The sequence below is a fragment of the Colossoma macropomum genome, unplaced genomic scaffold (assembly GCF_904425465.1).
Source record: "Colossoma macropomum unplaced genomic scaffold, Colossoma_macropomum, whole genome shotgun sequence".
Taxonomy (NCBI): Eukaryota; Metazoa; Chordata; class Actinopteri; order Characiformes; family Serrasalmidae; genus Colossoma; species Colossoma macropomum.
The window spans coordinates 9,356,720-9,378,512 of record NW_023494789.1 but is presented as its reverse complement, the minus strand read 5'-3'; the positions used below and the strand labels follow the sequence as shown (position 1 = coordinate 9,378,512).

Below are 21,793 nucleotides of genomic sequence, written 5' to 3'. Positions count from 1 at the left end.
TTGAGTTTCAAGTGAGTTGCAGGACATTTATTATTATGCAACTGCAATGCAATTTAGTTTCATGTAGGTTTCAAGCAACACATTGGCAAAGCCAGCCCTAAACATTAAAAATTGAGGTGGGATGAATTGATTTCCTTATGTCACAGAAAATAAAGCAAACTGAGAGCACTAGCACCTAACTATGTCTGATAGGCTCATATCAAACAATAACGACCAATAGGTCCAAAACAGCTCAGCGAGGAAATTAATGCAATTCCTATGAGTGTAGGTTACCTTATAGAATACAAAGGCAAAGCTTAATTCGAATCAGATTCAGTTTTATTGGCCAAATTTGCTTGCAGGATTTCATTCATTTATTCATTCATTCATTCATTCATTTATCATCTGTAACCCCTTAATCCAGGCTAGGATCGTGGTAGAGCACAGAATCCCAGACGACTCAGTCCCCCACAACTCTCTCCAGCTCATTCTGGGGGACCCTGAGCCACTCCCAGGCCAACTTGTAGATATAATCCCTCCAGCGGGTCCTAGGACGACCCCTGGGTCTCGTCACAGTAGGCCGTGCCTGATAAACCCCCACCAGGAGGCATCCAGTGGGCATCCTGATCAGATACCTGAACCACCTTAACTGGCTCCTCTCAATGTAGGGGGTAGCGACTCTACTCTGGGCTCCTCCCAGAAGACTTAGCTCCTCACCCTGTCAAGTAGACCAAGCTCCTTTCCGCCGTTTGTATTTGCGATCTCATTCTTTCGGTCATTACCCACAGGTCATGACCATAGGTGAGGACTGGGATGTAGACCGACCAGTAAACAGAGAGCTTTGCCTTATGGCTCACAATCCCTCTTCCCATCGCTCGTGAACAAGACCCCAAGACTCCTCCACCTGGGGCAGGTCCCTTCCTCTTACCTGGAGTGGGCATGCCACCCTTTTTTGCACTGTGGACACAATGGACTGCAATATAAAATAAAACATAATAATGCAATAAGACAATAGATATGATTTGTAACTAACACATGGCTTAAATATAAATACAACAAAGGCCAAAGATATTGCACAGCTAAAGTATTGCACAGGGAGTAAATATTACATAACTATTATTGACACAGTTGTGGTGTTTGGGGTGTTCAGGCACATGACTTACTGCTTAATGGCTAACGGAAAGAAACTGTTCTTGTGCCTGGATGTTTTGGCGGCAGGTGTTCAGTAGCGCCTGCCGGATGGGAGTAGTTCAAACAGACCGTGTCCTGGGTGTGAAGGTCCTCAGTAATTTGCCATGCCCTTTTCCTGACACGCGAGAAGTACAGGTCCAGGAGGGAGGGCAGATTGTTGCCAACGACCGAAGGGGCACAATAGTCCAACTAGTCCAATTGCCTCTTTTTACTGCAATATCATGTCTGAGTATTTTTTGCCTTGCAAGGAACGTAAGTTGGAGCAGAACAAAAGTGCAAAAAGTTGCATTGAGTGTTAATATGAAAAATGTTTTCTTATGCTTTACAATTTCTTTGTTTTGATTTTTCTGATATTTGCATTGTGCTTTCTATGTGATGTTTCCTGAGAACTTCCTGTGGCACTGGGGTCAGTCTTCAGCTGGCATGCAGAAAGCCGAAGACTCTTCCAGCGTCCTCTGTGAGGCTGAGGTTACCCTTCGCCTTGTATCCATCTCTCGTACTACAGCCTGTTGCCATTGGCTTTATGGACGGAGCGGTCAGTCCTTTTAAAGCAGCAGAGTGTTAGTGTGTGGAAAGGAAGCGTCTAGCTGGGAGTGGTGCTGCTGTGCTGCTGTAGGCTCTCTCAGTGGGGAAAAGCCTGTCGGGAAACGCTTTGTCCTCCGCTTTTTCACACATATTCATTCAATAAATCTTTTGTTTTTGGTGACGTTGGGTCATTTTCTCGCTTCTAAAAGTGACACGGCTTGGAATGCCTCCCTGGAAGAAAATGGACATGAAAACAAAACAAAAGTGAGCACAGTTACAGTCCATACGCTATCAAAAGTTTGGAAACAGCATAGTAAGGCTTTTTGCTATTATTATACAATAATAGCTTACATCAAAATTACATTTAATGCACTTTTTATAAAAAAATAGACAACAAAGAGATTTTTAGATACAATAGATACAATAATTTTTCATCAAAATATCTGCCTTGTACCTTTAGCTTATTTAAAATAAAAGGTATTCTGGATATTAATTAAATTTTTATTTTATTATTGATTTTATCGCTTTTATTGATGTGATTATTATCTATTTTTTTTCTTTAGCATATTAGAATGGATCAGTATGGGGGCATTTTCATGCACTTGTAATGTCCTTATTAAGTCTTTTCATGCCAGTACTGGTAATTATCTAGCTGGTCTTAACTACTTTATTAAGGAATGACTATGTAAATTAAGCTGTTTCCAGTGCACTACTATTTGTCTATTATGCATCATAATCTTTTGCACAATATTAATAGATATGGAGTGCTTTGCTGAGACTAGTGAGACTTAATCTAGCAGGTCATACATTCTCTTATAATGGCAATGCACCAGAATGTCCTCTTAGCAAGTGTTAACTAGAAATCTAAGTGTTCACTTTAGAATAGAAGTTCAGATACTTGTCAAAAACTGTGTGACTGTGATTGACTTTTCAGATATTGATAAGGATTAAAGTAAAACAAGTGCTTTTAAGACAATCTAATTAAAATAAATGTTAGACGTGTCAACTACAAAATAAAAGTAAATAAGTAATAAAAGTAAATAAAAGTGCTAAAATAAAGTGCTTACCAGCTACTAGGTGGATAAGACTTAATAAAAGCAAAAAAAGGGCGTTATAAAATCCTTGTAATGTGCTTAATAAAGTAGTAATAAGCAGCCAGTTAATTTCTAGCTACTGGCGTGACAAGGCTTAAAAAAGCTTGAGAAGAGTGTTATAATGCACCTGTAATACACTTAATAAAGCAGTAATAAAAATGAATTCCTTGCTACTACTTTGATAAAACTTGATAAAAGTATTACATGGGTGTTACAACACCCTTGTCATATGTGTAATGAAGTAGTCGTACAGCAGTAATAAGCAGCCAGTTAATTACCAGCTATTGGCTTGATAAGGCTTAAGAAGAACATTGTACAGTGTTACCAAACAGTTGTACATGTTTACCTACGACTAAATTGATTTTATGTTAGTAAAAATATTGATTTCATACTTTTAAGGTGTAGTATATTTGATGTTATCCATGTGTGTGAATATATTCATAGCAAAAATTAGTTCTAGATAGCACCAAATAAAAGTTCTATGACTTGTAACTACAGCAGGACCATTTTAGGTGCTATACAGACCCATTTATCCAAAGGATTCTGTAAAGAACCACATATGACAAGTTTTCTATCACAAAGAATAACCATGCAAGGAATTATATAAACATTTACATGGTTATTTGAGTGTTCATGGTTGTGCATGTAACCATTTACTGCTAAAAACAGTTGTAGGAATAGGATGTAATTAACCAACACATTGCACTTGAATTTAAGTCAATTTAGCTGTATTTTTTTTAAAATATATATATTTTTAAAAGTTTGTGTTTGCAGTTTTCCTGAAAGAGTGTTTGTCCAGGCCTGGGAAAAGACTGAGGGTGGCGATCCTCCTTCTGGAGTTTGTTGTTGTTTAAACGGCCGTCCCTCTGCGTGCTCTTTAATGCCATTTCCCCATCACCCCCTCCCCGAGAGGCTGTCAAAATAAAATCTTCCGGCGGCTCTCTGCGCCTGCCAGCGGTCGCTGCCAGATCCAGACATGCAGGAAGCGCTGGCACATTCGATTGGTCATGGCGATCGGAACAATCATCAATCTAATGGGCTCGGGCCTTCTCAAGACCCTCCGCTTGACACGCTCTGTCTTAGCCGTGTAAAAATAGTCGGACTAGATAAAAGTTTGTCAGTTGAGCGTACGCGCCCTGCATGGAGACAAAGCTCGGTTTGCCACACAAGCTCATCTCCAGCGCTAGATCGTAGCTGTCAGTCTGTCACTGTAAGGGTCTGAGAAAGGCATTCCGAGTTTAGACCAGGGGGCCGCTGCTTTTCAGCACACACGGCCTAATCAGAATAACAGGATAATACCATTAACACACACGGCAGTCTCCTCATGTCTATTATTTGCTGTGCTCTTTGCTGTGGTCGGATTCTTTGCTCTGAACATAAATGACATGATTCAGAGAGCAAACATTTCTCTCCTTTTCTTTAAATCGCATTCCCAGAGGCACTGCAGAGACAGATCATAGAAAATAATGACTGGAACCAGGCAGGAAAAAGAAACTTTGTCTACATAATATACAGTATTTTACCTTTAACCCTCTACTGCATGGTGTTGCCATATGGCAACAATTACTTTATCTCAATTTTTCTAAAAAGCAGTGATATAAAAACTGTGTTTACCTATTTAATTGTGGAAAAAGGGTCTTTCACTTTGAAAGGGCAAATAGTTTATGACATCACATGACCAGGAATTCTTATTGTGATCTAGTTATTACCACACATTCCAAATACCAATTGAAATGATATTAATTTCCAATATTTGTAAATATTAGATTACATTTCATTAAGTATAAGTTGCATTTGTTTGGTCTTCTTAAAATTCTAGAGAAAAAAAATACTAGATGCTACTGGAACTTTGATGCTACTGGAGCTTTTTGGCAACACTCAAGGTAAATTTGGCATGAAAAGAAAAGCAGTTAATCATTAATAAACATCTCCACGGTTACGTGTGGTGGAGGATCTGTGATGTTGTGGAGCTGTTTTTCCATCAAAGGCCCTGGGAACCTCGTTAGGACACATGGCATCATTGACACCATGCAGTAGCAGAGATGTTAACCCTTTAATATTCCACGTTTATTTCATACAGAGGCTCGTTATTCAGAAACTACAGGGGCTTCAGTGCAAACTAATGGAGTTATTCTTTGGTTAAAGTGTACAATAAAATTTTGGGCCGGCCGGTGGGCCCATGGCTTGTTAGGGGGTTAAATCTGACTGATTCTGCCACAAAGCTGGATTGTGGTTGGATCTTCCAGCATGACAGTGATCCAAAACATACGTCTAAATCCCAAAAAAAAATAGTTCAATGACCACAGAATAAATTTTTGACATGGTCACAGACCCTTGACCTAAACCTCACTGACAACCTGAGAGCTTAACTGATGAACTGAAGAGGAGAGTCTAAAATACAGGACCTTGGATTCTGGAGGATCTGGAGAGGTTCTGTACTGAGAAGGTGTCTCAGATTCCGTAGTCCGCGTTTTCCAACCTCTTCAGGCATTGCAGGACATGACTCATTGATGATATGTTGGCAAACAGATGTTGCACTGTATTAAATGCAGCTACTGTAGGTAACAAGTAATGAATAGCAATTTCAAACTGACTTGCTTATGAGGGTGTAGACTGAGTACCTTCACAAGTACAAAATTACAGATTTAACTTGTTCAGCCTGTTGACAAACACTTAAGACCCGAGTATTAAATCAAAATTCAGCTTTTTGAACCAGGCTTCCTGAAATCCATTAAATGTCTAGCTACACGTAGGCAGTGGCATGTCGGTGGGTGCTTGGGATGGCATCGCCCCCTACAGAGATTTGATTGGCCACCACAACCCTCTTTTTTATTCCACAAAGCAGCTGTCCACAGAGTCCACAAAGTGTCCTGACCCACGTTTCTCCATAGCCTCCTGCAGCCTGAGCAACTCTGGGAGTTTCCTGCCCTGAGCGAATGACATTTGTTGTAGATTAGAGCAGCGCTGGCTTCCCACACGGCTCCGTGCACCACCGAGGGAGTAAAATAAGAAAGGAAAAGTACGCAGGCCAGCGTGACCACACCGGGTCCCTGCCCACATCACACGGGCCTCGTCCCTCCGCTCCGTCATTAAGCCAGGCCTTTCGCCTGCCAGCACTCAAACACACAACTGGATCCAATGCATAGGCTCGGCGAGGCTCCGCTCGGTTATGGGGGGGTGTGGAAAATATTCGCCGACAGCGTTCGCCCCTCTCTCTCTCTCTCTCTCTCTCTCTCTCTTTCTCTCTCTCTCTCACCCATGCTTTTTATACCGACACTGGATCTTTGTTTTTCCTTTAGCCCAAATGAGAAAAGGTCTGGACAGACAGAGTGACAGTGAAAAGGTCCACATGTGGAAGTGACATGTGAAAAGTTCATCAAAATTGGCTAAAATATTGTGCCATGTTTGGACTGTTTTCAGTTTCATGGAAACAGTTTAGTTGTAAAATGGTTTTAAATGTTTTTTTTTAATGTTGTTAGGACTTTAAAACTTCAGGTTTTAAAGAATGTATTAATAGATGTAAAAAGAATTTAGACACTTTACAAGTGGTAAAATCTTGAAGCAAATAAGTTGAAAAGAAATCACTATAAAATAGGGCTGATAGTAATTAGAGAAAGCTAAAAATTCAGTAGAACTTCAGGTCGATTTTATCAGCCAAACAATTTTACAGTAGATAATTTGTACAATAAAGTTCTTGTTGTCCACAAACTTGAAATACTGTATAAATGAACTAAAAAGACTTTCTGCTGTCTACCTCACAATAATATTACTATCCTTGCTGTGTAAAAATACAGAACTGTGTAAAAGAAAATCTTTTAATACTGTTTATGTCTGCAATAAGTGTGTTTGTACCATAAAAGATTCTATATATAATAAATTGACATATTTATAATGCAGCCTAAATTCAAGTATTAAATAAACACAAACAAACAAAAATACAGTAAAACAAAAATGTAAGTTACTAATATGCTGGTATTACATGCTTGGAAATGGATAAGCTAAACACTGGTAGATATTAATTTTCAAATGTTGGAGTTCACTTGTTCAATTAGCTTTTTTTTCATGCACAATAATAACTCATACACTGTATTACAAACTTTTTGGCAAGCATATGTTCAGTCTTAGTCAATATTTTAACAAGATGTTATTATATTTTAAATGAAATCTAATTTTATCATAACTTCATTCTCAATGTTTTAATCTTTCTGGATTTCATTTTAGAAAAAAAATAGATATATACATGTATAAAATTACACAGATGTTAAAGTCTGGACTCTGGGGTGGACAGTCCATTGTTCTGAGTGCACTTGAGAGCAGCTTCTTTGTTTAATTTTTACATATTCTTATTTACTGTCCAGTTCTTTTTCTCAGTGAGGCTTCTTGACAGCTACACATCCTTTCTGACTCATGATCTCTCAGTGGAAGGATGGACAGAAACACCTGTGGATTTCTTCAGAGCTGACACAGCTTGATTTTCTCCTCTCTCTCAAAGATGAAAGCTTTATCTGATGACAGTTTAGGTGGTTTAGGTCTTGCATGGATGTTTTGAGTCCGACTATCTCCAGTTTTTATTTTTTCCACTTATTTTATAAACACTAACTACCCAGATAAATGGCTTCACATATCATTTTCTCACAGCACAGTACTGTAACTACATCTGACAAATGATTTCAATCTAGCCTGTTGGTCACACCTACCTGCAGATCTCTCCGAATCTTCTCGTTCTCTCTCTCTCTCTCTTTTCACCTGCTGCTCTGCAGGGCCGCGGGGGAATTCTAGGCCTGAATTGAGCGAGAGGAAGAGCGACAGGAGGGGATAAATGCGTCCTCCGAGGTCAGGCAGCCTGAATGAAAACACTCAGGTAGTGACGGCTCACTTTAATAAAAGGGATAGAATTTCCATTTGCCTGGGACATTCTTTAATGTATTGTTCTTGCAGGGGCAGACAGTGCGAATGAGTCAAGAGCCAAAGAATACACTTTATAGACACAAATAATCGTAAATTGGGAATGTCACCTTTAAGCCCAGGCATTTTTATTATTGTTAGTGGAGCTGCCGAGAGGTTGATGTTTTATTCTCCCGAGGATGCCGGATTCCTGCTCGGAAGAGAGGCTGGGAGAGAGAGAGCGAGAGGAGAGGGAGGGAGAGGAAAAGAGAGAGAGAGAGAAGGGTTTCCCATACCTCTTAGAGATTGATAGCATATGGTTGGCTCTAAAATAAACCTATCCATTACCAGCTCTGGCTCTTCTATACCACACGCGTTTACTGCTGTCTGCATCTTCGCGCTAACGTCTCGGCAGTTGCGCCTCTGCTGGGGCCTGTTACACACACGCAGACACCCACACACAGAGTTCGGACCCTGCTGGGGCTAGTAATATGCACACATACACTTGGCAGTACAGGTGTAAGCCTTTTTTATTTATGAGCGCTACTCTCAGGTTAGCAAAGCCCATCTTTCCAGAGTAGACTTTATAAACCCACTGTGGGCCTAAGATATCCCCCCAGCTTTAGCATGCTTTAGAGCCAGGCCTGAGGCAAACTGAGCTGTGCACAGGTAGTTCCTCATCTGAGACTTCGGCTAGGTTCATATTTTTTGCTGATGCAATTGCTTTATATTTTTCAGATTTATATGTTCTTCTACTAAAAATGATATTTTTCACATTATTGGCTGCTTGCAAACATCACAAAAGGGTACTAGTAACACTTTACTGTAGGGTACTGTTCATAAGACTACATGAGACCTACATAAGCTTGCCAGGACAACTGACATAACCCTGCATAAATTTTAAAAAATGCTTATTCAAATAGGTCTTATTCGCTGTAAAAGTTGCATTTGGCAATTTTGATCAAAGTTAACTAAAGTCGTCACAACAAGCTTATCTTGGTGTCATGTAGCCTCATGAACGACATTGTACAGTAAAGTGTTACCGGGATACCCAAGTGCTTCCTTTGTTATTCTTCTTTTAGTGGCATAACTGCATGTGTACAACAAAGCAATTTAATCCCTGATGACTTATAGTAATTCGATAAAAAGAAGAAAAACAAAAGATAATGTGACCTTAAAAAAAAGGTCTCTCCATCAGAAGGTCAACTCTGATTGTCTAGAAACACATCTTTGATTGGGAATGAGAGCTGTTTACAATCTGTAATCCCTAACTAAATCATAAGTTGCATAAGTACAAGTTGCCCACCATTGTGATTGTTGAGCTAAGCTTAGAATTAGCTGGCTAGGTAATAAATGATGCTTTGTGATCCCATAATGTAATGCTTTTTTGGGACCACTTCACAATAAGACTAACCTTTTATAAATGGTTTTTGAATAGTTTTATTTATCAATGGTTATTAGTAATCACCTTAAGAGTCGTTATTAATCATGTATAACACATAAAATGGCAATAATATACTGTTGCTGTCAAATTGTGAGCACATCTTCATCTATACTACTAAACCTCAGATCTGTCTGTTAACTTATCTTACTTGTTCTCCATCTGTCAGCATTATACCTTTCAGCTTCATCAGATATTCATGTTTATCAGTAATAACAGCCAACTGTTGCACTTTGTTTTCATTAATAAGGGGTTCCTATTGTAAACTGCTACTGTTTTTATTGTTTTGCTTCATTTTTTCCATCAAACCTTACTAGCCATGCTCAAATCACAATGGTAATCTTCCAGTGTCAACCGTAGGCCAGCAGTGGCTAATGGCAGCTACATATCAACAACACTGAAAAACAGCACACAACTTTTGTCCACTTAAGACAGCATAAATGAGTTCAAATTGGACAGCAGAGATGTTAAAGAAAAACAACATAGGAAACTTAAAAACATAAACCTAATCATCCGAGACTAAAGCCTTCTGCTATGGTGGGCATGAAAAATGTTTATGGACCATTTATGTCTTACCTTTAATGACTGGATGCATTAAGATAGATGTCTTGTCACAGCCCATTTTACCTTTTGTAGGCTAGTATAAGAGCACTGAAGCACCAAATTCTCAGACCACAGTTGACAATGACTGTTTTAAAATTATTTTTTGGCTGTGTAAATGGTTAATTGTTGATTGGCCATAATGCAAAGAGAGCATTTACCTAAAACAAAAATCACAGTTTATTGTATTAAAACAGTTGATTAAGTCAGACCGATCATTCTGAGTAGGCCGGACCTGCATGTGGTTACTTCCCTAAGTGTGTCCACATGATCAATACGGGTCACTCAAAGAAGAATGTTGACTGTACAATCTGCTGTGGGGGAACATAAATCAGATAATATGAACCTAGCAATGAACTCAGCCAACCCCTGACCCAGCTTTAGCCCTCACCATCCTTGCACCATTCAGTCCATTACCAAACTCACCCTCTGAATTTGTTCCAACAGAGCCTGGTTGCTTTAGCGAAAACAGACAAAGCAAACATTCATATATTCAAATTAGATTTGAAACACTTGACTGGTTCCGAGGGAGTCGGAAGGCCTGTTTACCGGCTCTGTTTTAGCGCATGTGTGTGTGTGTATGCGTGTGTGTGTGTCGGTTCAAATTAACTGGGCCTTGTGTTTTCGACTCGACATTAATTGTGAGGAATAATATTGAGGAGGTGTGACACGTTTCCTTCTGCATGCTGTATTCTAATAAGTGGAGGGAAAAGCTCGCAGAGAAGCCGGAGCTTATTAACTGAAGGCTAGGTAGCGCAGGAGAGAGATAGATTTAAACCGCAATATACCTAATCCTGAATATATTAGCCATTTGCATGCAGAATGTTATATACAATTTGAATATTAATTGAAGTATGGAAATGATGCATGTGGCAGCAATCATCGCTGATTTAGTGAGGTAACAGAACAAGGTACATGTCATTTTGCTTTTTCAAAGTTGTGAAATATTAAGGGGATGTGCAAGGGACAGGTACATCTGTTGATGGATTTTGGCTTGTTTGATTAAAGAAATGGGAAAAAAAAAAGAACCTCTGTCCTACGAATGTATGTTTTTCATTAGCCAACATGTAATACCTATTATTACCAGAGCAGGAAAGCAAAGCTTTTGTAACCTTCCAGATAAGCATAGCCTGTTTGCGACTGTTGACTTAAGCATTTGCGAGTGTGTATTTAGGACTAATAACGTTGTTATTGTTAGCCAAGGTACCGCGTTTCTCATGCAGGACAGATTTCCTTTGCTGAAGGAGGATTTCGGAGAGATGACGTAAAGAGGATAAAACGGCTCTCTGTTGTCTCTGAAGACTTAAAATGCTTAGTGTTTCTTGTGGCCAAGTTCACTACTGTATGGGATGGGAAAAAGTGGTACTTTGTTCAGTTTGCTGTGGTTTAGATGTGATTTCAGCTGTGTTTGGTAAAGGTAAACCTTAGGTGGTGTCAATTCATTGTTTCAGCTTTGTTTGTTAGACTTGAAGAACATACCACCTGGTAATCAATATTAATAGATATTAGCATTTGCAATACTCATATCACATCAGGCTGCAATACCAGTCAGATGGTTTATTGTGTGCTATGGTTGAGATATTATATAATCCAACAAATGTATATTATTTTGCCGGCCAGTCTTTCCCCATGTCACATTATTGTGAGATGTGTCGCATTCTAAATATGCCGCAAAATAATTACAATACCAGCATTTTGTTTCTATTTTGCAGTGCTTAACTTGTGTCAGATGCCAGAAAAGTGAAAATCTGCAAATAGAACACAAAAAGTCTTTCATTACTCTTTAAAAGTGCAAAAAAGAGCGGCCAATTTGTTAAAATGCCCATATTCTAGATGCTTCTTTTGTATTTTATTTAGTCCAACTTTATATTGTGTCTTTAAGAACTGTGTAGTTACACATTAACAATACATGCTATAAAATCGTAACAACTGGTGATGTATTCACCGTTATAGATGATTTACAGTAGTACAGCTTGTGTAGCTACATACAGTAAAGTGCATCTTAATAGTTATAACAGCATATTTTCTATTTTTACATAAGAGTAATAGGGTGAGGATAATTACATTTGTATGACATGTTTGTTTTCCAACAAGACTTTTTGAGCACACATTTTTGATAGTACCTTTTATGTAATTCATTAAGATATTTGTATTATATTATACTACCTCAAAAGTAATGTCTGCTTTACCTATCTGGAATTTGACTGAACCTACATAACAACTAAACAGGAAATATCCACTCAATATAAAGTGTCACTTAGTACTTAGTGTAACAGCACATAGATACTGTTTAATAACATTGTAGTAACATGGTAACCTTATTAAATCACATGGGTTAATAGCAATCAACAATTTCAGAGTCTGTACACTCTTAAAAATGATGATTCTTCAAGGGCTCTTTAGTGAAGAAAATGGTTCTGTATAGAACCATGGACACTCAGAGAACCATTCGCATGATTAAAGGGTTCTTCAGATTGATGGAGAATGTGCTGTAGATAGTTCTATATAGGATCTTTTTTTGAAAAGGGTTCTATATAGTACCCAAAAGGGTTCTTCTACTGTTAAAATGTCTAGCCTGTAACAAACTCTTTTGGTTGTATGTAGAACAATACAACACATTCTCCATCAATCTGAAGAACCATTTAACCATGCAAAGAACCCTTTAATCATGGAAATGGTTCTTTGAGAGACCATGGTTCTATACAGAATAATCATCCTTTTTAAGAGTATATGTAAAAAGAATTGTTTTAAAAACAGATGGACATATACTGTACAGGGAACTAAATATAAATGTAAAAAATGCTTCTGGTTATTAAATTCAGCAAATAAACAATAATTGTGCATTAAAATGTGCAGAAGTGTCTTCTCTGTAGCTTATTTTCACTTAGAAAATCAACAAAAAAATATTTAATTTATTCTGTTGCTTTTTTTTGTGACACCAGAAAAATAATAAACTCAAAAAAGGGCCTTTTTTAGGGCTCAGTTTCCATATATGGGCTGGGGAGTGAATGGTGTGTTGAAGCAGTGCTTACTACATCGAACTCTTTTATTTGAAAAAATGACAGGGGTGGTTGTTTTCCATGATACAGCCCCTTTAAGAAAACAGTTTGTGCTATTTCAGTGTAAAGCACAACAAAGAACAATGAGCTTAAGCAGAGTTGCAAAGGCTCTTCAGTTGCAGTGGTTTTATTCAGCAGCTATAAATGCTGCTATAGAAAATACTGACAGATGTCTACATCTCTCTGCTCGAATACAAACGTGTGTGTGTGACCTCAGGATGCAGGTGGGATCTATTTCTCTGCCAGCTGTAATTCCATTCTATAACCAAACCCAACATCTGTCCACAGATTATAGATTAGGGCCGGATTAATAAACTGGTGGTGCAGCCGTCTAACTTTACTGAACAAAATCTGCCACAGAAAGGATAAGCTTCTCACAGACGTACACAGTAACAAAGCATGTAGCGCACACACACACACACACACACACACACACACACTACAGATTCCCATACTGCAGTATGAATGTGTGTGTTCCTCTTTACAGCAGTCTGTATTCTTTCGTTTGGCTGCGTCTGCCTCTAAAACCCTCTGAGGTCTCATTACACACCAAAACACACAGGTCACAGCCAATACACTGACTTCACTTCACACCAAGCCCAATGACCCGCACTGTCAGCCTGCAGCTAGTTATGCCGGAGGGGTCAAAGGTTAAAGGAGTAGTACACGCTTAACCCTGTGTTCAATAACTGTTTCCCATCTTCTGTTTATGTGCGCAGAGCAAATTATAGCGAGGACTTTTCAGCTTGTTAGTAATTGAGTCTAATGTTCTGTGCTCAGTAACTGAAACCATTTTGCCAGACATACATTTTCAAAGGATGTGCTGAGGCATGGACAGAATGGGTCATTTTCTCTGCAGTCACAGGCTGATATCAGTTTGTCCTTCGTCTTTGGTGCCTTGGCCAAAAAAAAATGTACATGATTCTCCCCAGATTAGCTGAGATGTGATTGGTGCTTCTTTAGTGTTGCCCTGGGGCTACAAAGCATTTGCAGCTTATAAGTAATGAAGCTTCAGAGAATGCCCAATGATTTCTGTGCTCTAAAAACAGCATGGCTGTAATTTTTAGTTAATTTTTATTTATACAACAGTTAGTTCCGGCCACGCAAGCTAAGCAACGTGTTTGACAGCTGTAGGAGACGCTCAAGCCATTTGAACGTTGTTACTTCTTACTTTGTGCACAAACAGAAAATGGACACTTTTAAGATCACGTTTGACTGACAGCCGATTTGGTCAGACTCTGAAGATGAGACTACACTAAATTCCCAAACTGTCATCACCACTGAGCAGCTTTTCAGTCGGCAGCTGTGACAGAAGAACAGCTAAACAACCTGGAATCAGCCAGAAATGAACCCAATACCATTCACCAAACGAAATGTGCTGTAAGATGCTTTACAGACTGGCTGGAACAAAACAACATTAATATTGATCTAACAAAAAAGACAACACTGAGCTAAACTTGATATTGCTGCAGTTTTATGGCTCAGTCTGCACTTCAAAAGGCGATCTACTGCAACCAAATCACAGCCATGATGTTATTTCGATAACACACTCCCTCTCATGTTCTATTGCTTAAATAATATAATCAACGTGCTGCTTGTATTTAAAGTCTAACCAGGATCTTTTTCTCTGTGGTATCTAGGCAGATAAACCCTAGTGAGCTCTTCTATTGGTAAAGCCTTCAGAAGCGGGACTGAAGGCCTTACACATTAAGATTAACAACCAACACCATTTTGATTTATTTTGCTCGTATAATCACACAAGTGCATCTGTCCACTCAATGTACTTAGTGTAACAGTACACATAGACTGTTTAATTACATTGTAGTAACATAGCAACCTGATCAAATCACATGGGTTAATAGCAATTCACATTTTCATCTGTACACTCTTAAAAATTATGGTTCTTCAAGGGTTTTTTAGTAAAAAAAAAAGGTTCTATATAGAACCATGACCACTTAAAGAACGATTTGCATGATTAAAGGGCTCTTTGCACTGTGAAATCATTTTTTCAGAATGATGGAGAATGTGCTGTAGTTGATTCTATACAGAACCTTTTTGAAAAGGGCTCTACATATAGCATTATGAACAGAACGGCCTTGTTGCAAAAAGAGCAGCCTATTAGACGGTATTACAAAATACGCTGCTATAACTATCAATATACACTTGTGTAATTATATAAGATGGATTTCTGTAATCTATCTATAACCAATAGCTACAGCATTGTTACATGTATTATTATTGTGTACCTACATTGTTATTAGAGACTCTGACAGTGGGACAGTTTTTTTTTTTTTTGTTTGTTGACTCGTGATAGTCTTGACATTTGTGGTCTGAACTGAAGGCCTATTTCTAGTAGTCATGGTTTACCACTGGAAACAGTATGTCATGCTGTGTCAGAAGCACATACACAAGCCTATTCGAGAATGCTTAACAATTCAAGACAAGTGTGCGATTATTGGTATGACACTGTTGGATAACTTGCCTCTATCATATGTTAGCTATATTAGCCTTATAGCTCCAGGGCACAACTATTTTGAAAACGGTGAAAAGTTGATTTTTGACTGAACTAGCCCTTTAATTCTCTCCATATGATGACATAAAGAGTAGTAATATTCTTTGCAGTCAAAGAGTCTTGCTGGTTCAAGCATTTGTCCTTTGCTGGGCTTCACCTTTGTTAAGCTGTTGGCTGCAGTGTCAAATGGACCTCCAGCTGAGGGGCTTTAGTACACCACATGATAAGAGCAAGGTCCGGCATTAACACGACCTGCAATTTACCCTCCATCAAACATACACACACACACACACACACACACACACACACACACACCCTGACCCAGTCTCTTGGTCTAGCTCCTTCACTCCCATGCGGACTTTACTTCTGTGTGAACTGCTTAATGCCCACTCGTGTTTTTATCAGTACTCTTTTCCTCTTTCACTCCTTTCTCTCCTTCAGATCAAGCGAGCTTCTATTAAGAACAAAATGCCTGAAAATACAATTAAGCCGGTGACCCAGATTTATGTGAGGGCCATATCATAACCCTAACCATCCCTGGTGGCGTCCCCTCTACTGCTGCACACGGACGATAAGCACAGGGAGAGAGAGAGAGAGAGAGAGAGAGAGAAGTAAAGTGAGCCTCTGAAGGCTCAAAACAATTCTCCTCTTTGATATTGAGCTGTGCAATACTGCAGTACTACTACATGCACCAATATGTAGCCAGTGACTAGGAGAGAGAGAGAGAAAGAGAGAGAGAGAGGAAGAGAAGGGAAAGTGACACAGAGAAGAACAAAGAGAGATAGGGAGGGAGAGAGAAGAGAGGGAGAAAGAGGGAAGTAAAGAAAGATAGTAAGAAAAAGAGAAAGAAAGCGTGATTGAAAATGAGAGTGAGCGAAAAAGAGAGAGATAGGTAGAGTGAGGGAAAGAAAGAGAGAGAAAGAGGAGAGGAGGAGGAGAAAAGGATATAAACAAACAACGAAGAGAAGAAGAGAGCGGGGGAGAGAAAGAGAGAGAGGGGGAGAGAGAGAGAGGGAAATAGAGATAGGGAGGAACAAAAAGGGAAGGAGAGAAAGATAGAAAGGATAAGAGAAAGACAGCGATCGAAAAAGAAAGAGAGAGTGAGGGGAAAAGAGAGAGATAGGTAGAATGAAGGGAAAAAGAGAGAGAAGGGGAGATGAGGAGGAGGAAAGGAGATAAAGAAAAAATGAAGAGAAGAAGAGAGTGGCGGAGAGAGAGTGAGAGAGAGGGAAAGAGAGGGAAAGAGAGATAGGGAGGGACAGAGAGAGGAAGAAAGAGGAAAGGAGAGAGAGGAGATAAGGAGCTAAAGAAACAATGAAGAGAAGAAGAGAGTGGCGGAGAGAGAGAAAAAGAGTGAGAGAGACAGAGAGAGAGAAAGTGAAAGAGAGATGGAGACAAGAAAGAGGTGCAAAGAGAGATGGAAAGAGAGAGAGAAAAAGACAAAAGAGAGAGAGAGAAGGAAAGGGAAAAGGAGAAACAGGTAGAAAGAGGAAGAAAAAGAGCGATGTACAAAGTTAGGCAGAGAGGAAGAGAAAAAGAATGAGGGATAAAGAGAGAAAGACAGAGAGAGAGAGAGAGAGAGAGAGAGAGAGAGCATAACTCAGAGAGGAAACAGTGTCTTAAACAATGACAAGCTCTGCTCTGACAGGGATCGGCTGCACATACGTTCAAATGATATAAAAAAGATGTGTGAGCACAGGAGATGCAGGTGATGAGTGCCTGTGTGTGTGTGTGTGTGTGTGTGTGTGTGTGTGTGTACAACTGGTTTTAAGTGTCTGTGCTACTTGTGGATACAGGTGATTCAACATCTGATTAGCTAAAGTGCACAATCTGTAAATTTCCTGATAAATATCTGCTGTCAAACATATTATTATCCATTTATTGTACGTTTTCCTGACGAATAATTTTGTTTCCCTTTGATGCTGACATTAAAGAGCAAAAGCACTTTTTTTTCTATTTTAGCCTCAAAACAAGGAGAATGAGACAAATCGTATCTTTCTTTCTGTTTTTCTTTCTTTCACTCTCAATCTTTGTTTTTGTTTCTTTTTTATTGTGTTTCTTTTTGGCATAAGCAATGATAGGTTTTAAAAAGGAAAGGAAAGTGTGGGAAAAGAAAGAGTGGAGCACAGCATTTCCAGCACGGGGCAAAAAAAGAGATCCTCGAGAGAGAAAGGCAAGACCATTTATATGCGAAAGAGAGAGACAGAAAGGGAGAGAGAGAGAGAGAGAGAGAGAGAGAGAGAGAGAGAGAGAGAGAGAGAGAGGGAGAATGGTCCATGTACCTCCTCTACTGTGCAGCGCATAAGCAGCAAAGGAATGATTGCCAAGTTCCTCCTAGGTGAGAGTGAGAGAGAGAGAGAGAGAGAGAGAGAGAGAGAAAGCCAAAGGGCAAAATGTTCAGACTGAGGAACATGGACGGCCTTCTCTCTCTCTTTCTCTCTCTCTCTGAGCAGCTGTTCTCTCCCAGGTCCGGTTTAGATGTGAACCTGTAGCTCAGGGCTTCCTCCAACGTCTCACAATTACTCATTATTTGGCCTGTAGGGGTCGGCTGTAATGTTGTAAGCCGGCTAAAAACCCAGAGAGCGTCCACAGGGCCACATGTGGAAAAAGCATTTAGGGTTCATAACTAACGAAGTGCAGTCCAGTAGTGTCGTTCTCCCTCTCTCTTTCTCTGCTTCTGCCAGACACAGTATCATCTCTACCCTATCTCTCTCTCTTCAACAGTGCCTAAATAGCATGAGTGGAACTAAAAACACACAGAATTAGTTTATAATAATGTTATGTAGCATTCAGCACTGTTAAAAGTCATGATGCTCTGTTCTCCAGCTGTTGTCAGCCAAAATGACACCATACATGAGTAAAGCTCTTCTCTAACAGATAGCTGTCTGACTCTCCTTCTCTGCTCACACCAACCAGTTCCTGGCCTCATCCATTTGGAATGGGAAGCCATTTACAAAGTTCAGATTAAATAATACTTTTCCCTTAAGATTTCTGAGATTTTTCTTTGTTTTTTTAATCCTGCTTAATAGTCGCTCTACATGTGTAAAACGAGGTTTAACTCGGGAACTTGTACAAAACAGATTCATGTTTACTTTTTATATCATTAACGATATACTACATTTAAAAAATATGTATTTTATTTTAAAAATTCATTTGTCACAGAGATTTTGGTCACTGTTGTTATCAGGACTCTTATATTACATTTTAACACAGTATTTTCATCTCTATTAAACTGCTTCTTTGGATCGAGGCTCATCAGAGAGGAAGGATCTCGAGGCATTAGAAGGTGAGTGACACTTGCTCACTATATTTCATTAATTTATTAATAATTTTGTGTATCAGGCAGCACATAACTTCTATATGTCGCTGGTGTTATGTGATGTAATGGCTGGGTTATTAAAATTTTGTCAAAATAATGCCAAATATCATTTTTATTACTAATTTTAAATAGTTGCACAAGGTCACCTGACTGCCAATGAGTCAGCAAATTTACAAAACCCTCAGTTTTAACCAGACTGTCACTGGAGTCACAGTCACTGGTGTTACACTATATTCATTTAACACCAGTGACCGTAACGTATGTTTAGAATTAAGCTCTCCTTTTTGCATATATTATTACAAGAGATGTTATGGACATATTAACGTTATTTAGTTTTGGGACTAAATAAATTGTTTTCTTAAAAGTAGATTTTGCACCCATAACCTTCTGGTTGCTGGGTCTCCTTTCTTACTGCTAAGCTTCTAGCCTTACAATGGCTCATGATGGCCCGTAGCATGGTAAGGATATTTTATTCAGAAGTCACAAGCTAAAGCCAAAATAATAGAAACAAACAAGAAGTTCCAACATATTTGTGTTGTTCTTTGAAAAAAATAGTATTATGATTAAAAAAAATTAGTTTAGCAGAGATAGCAGACGGAGTCCTCTGTACTCTGAGACTGAGACTGAAGTCTCAGAGTCAGACCTGACTCAAGTACTACAGCTTGAACCTATCCTGTCTGAATAGGACTTAAGACAACAGTACTTATTACTAACAAAGTTATTCACTGCAGTCATAACAATGGAAATGAAGCACTGAAGGAAGGACTCATCGTATAAGTTCATATTTTGCCTCAGTGGTTATTCATTAAGCTGTGACAAGATGTCATCTCTCTCTCTCTCTCTCTCTCTCTCTCTCTCTCTCTCTCTCTCTCTCTCTCTCTCTCTCTCTCTCTCTCTCTCTCTCGGCCCCTGGGGCCTGCCGAAGATGTTTAATAATTAAAGCTGCTTGAACAGAAGGCCATTCGGGAAAGTGTCTGGCCCCTATACTGGACAGCCACTGCAGCGGCTGATGGATGAGGCTCATACACTGCCCGTCAAAGGTTCAGCAACACCTTTCCTTCTTTTGAAATCTGAATCTTTTCACTGTTACTTTCCAAAGAAATAAGAAAAAGTACCTTCGACACATGAAGAACATTCAAACATCGACACTCAACTTCATGTTCTTCACAGACTCTTCTTTTATATAAAGAGCAGGTTTTGCCTAAATAATGATTTGACAGGTTTATTTTCCAAACTATTGTTAAAAGCACTTATTGAACCTCTTTTTTGGTCCAAATGTAGTTTAAACATCTGAAAGGTTTGAGTGCTGACATCACAACAGGGGGATAAAGTGTGCAGGCTTTGGAATGTTAGAAATACTATAACAAATATTTACACAGTTGTTATTGTTTTGTTTTTTCATACAATAATTCTGTTTTATCTTTAAAATATACAAGTAATGTACACCAATCAGGCACGACATTATGACCACCTCCTTGTTTCTACGCTCATTGTCCATTTTATCAACTCCACTTACTGTATAGGTGCACTTTGTAGTTCTACAGTTACAGACTGTAGTCCATCTGTTTCTCTGCATACTTTGTTAGCCCCCTTTAACCCTGTTCTTCAATGGTCAGGACCCCCAGAGGATCCTCACAGAGCAGGTACTATTTGGGTGGGGGATCATTCTCAGCACTGCAGTAACACTGACGTGGTGGTGGCGTGTTAGTGTGTGTTGTGCTGGTACGAGTGGATCAGACACAGCAGTGTTGCTGGAGTTTTTAAACAGTGTGTCCACTCACTGTCCACCCTATTAGACACTCTTACCATGTCAGTCCACCTTGTAGATGTAAAGTCAGACATTATAGCTCATCTGCTCCTGCACAGTTTGTGCTGGTCATCCTCTAGTCCTTCATCAGTGGTCACAGGACGCTGCCCACAGTTGCCAGGAGAACCCAGCCTACCTATGTATAGTACCATCAGTAAAGTTTGGTGGAGGAAGGATAATGCAAGGGGGCTGTTTTTCAGGGTTTGGCCCTCTTAGTTCCTGTGAGGATAATGTTATTGTTACAGCACACAAAGACGTTTTAAGAAAGTGATACGCTTCCAACATTCTGGCAACAGTTTGCAGAAGATCCTTTCCTGCTCCAGCCTGACTGTGTCCCTGTGCACCAAGAGAGGTCCATAAAGACATGCGAGTTTGGTGTGCAGGAACTCCAGTGGCCTGCACAGAGCCCTGACTTCAACCCCACTGACCACCTTTGAGATGGACTAGAATGTTGATTGCGAGCCAGGCCTTTTTGTCCAACATCACTGTGTGACCTCACAAATGCTCCTTCAACAGAATGGGCACAAATTCTCTAAGCTGCACCCCAAAATTTTGTTCCAAGATTAGTGGAGGGTGTTAAATCTGCAAATATGGCAACTCCATATTAAAAGCCCATTGTTTAATAATGGGATCTCCAACAAGCTCATATAGGTGTGGTGGTCAAGTGTCCACACATAGTGTATCATATGTACAGTCAATGGCTCCAACTCCTCCATTATGGTAGCCTCTCGAGAAGAATCTTGTGGATTCTTGTTGAGGGGAACTGGACGAGCTTTCCACTTGGCTGTTGCTTCTCTTAATTTACTGCTTGTACACTTGCCTATGCTTGTAAGCACTGTCCAGCATAAGCTGAGGTCCTGAAAGCGTCACTTTAAAAGCCATTTAAAAGTATTCGAATGAGAGGGCTACAATCACAGATTCTATCAAAGCACGTACAGCGTGCTGCAGCTGGGCTTCAACCTCAACATCAGATGGTTTAAAGCAGGCGTCTCAAATGGGGGACCTTCTGGGCCAAAGTGCTGCGGAGATTAGCATTTACCCTCATCTAATACTCCAATTCAGTTTATGAAGGCCTTGCTAATGAGCTGATGAGCTGAAACAGGTGTGTTTAATGAGGCAGTGTGCTGAAGTCTGCAGTGTTTTAGCCTGTCGGGACTGGAGCCTGACACATGTGGTTTAAAAGCTTAAACTAGGAAAATGAATTAGTGGTGTCAAAGAGGACAAATTATGCTCAATTTCAATGTTCATCATTTTATTTTGGGGGTTTACTAGACTATATTTACATGCTTCAATGTTTCAAATACACATTATTTTTCTCATACTGTACATCTCTGTGCAATCTCTGTCTGAAACAGAGATTGTTGCCTGTTAGAGCTCCTATG

The 21,793-nt window shown here is 39.5% G+C and overlaps 1 long non-coding RNA gene across 1 annotated transcript in view; it reads right to left on the bottom strand.

Annotated features, from left to right (window-relative positions):
- Positions 1-343: 343 nt before the first annotated feature.
- The window catches only part of LOC118807866, a 33,541-nt gene continuing 12,091 nt past the window's right edge, over positions 344-21,793 (bottom strand). Inside the window, exons 2-3 of the long non-coding RNA XR_005007240.1 lie at positions 1,143-1,926; positions 344-952 (exon numbers count right to left, since the gene is read on the bottom strand). This is a non-coding gene — a long non-coding RNA (uncharacterized LOC118807866). The remainder of the gene's footprint in view (positions 953-1,142; positions 1,927-21,793) is intronic.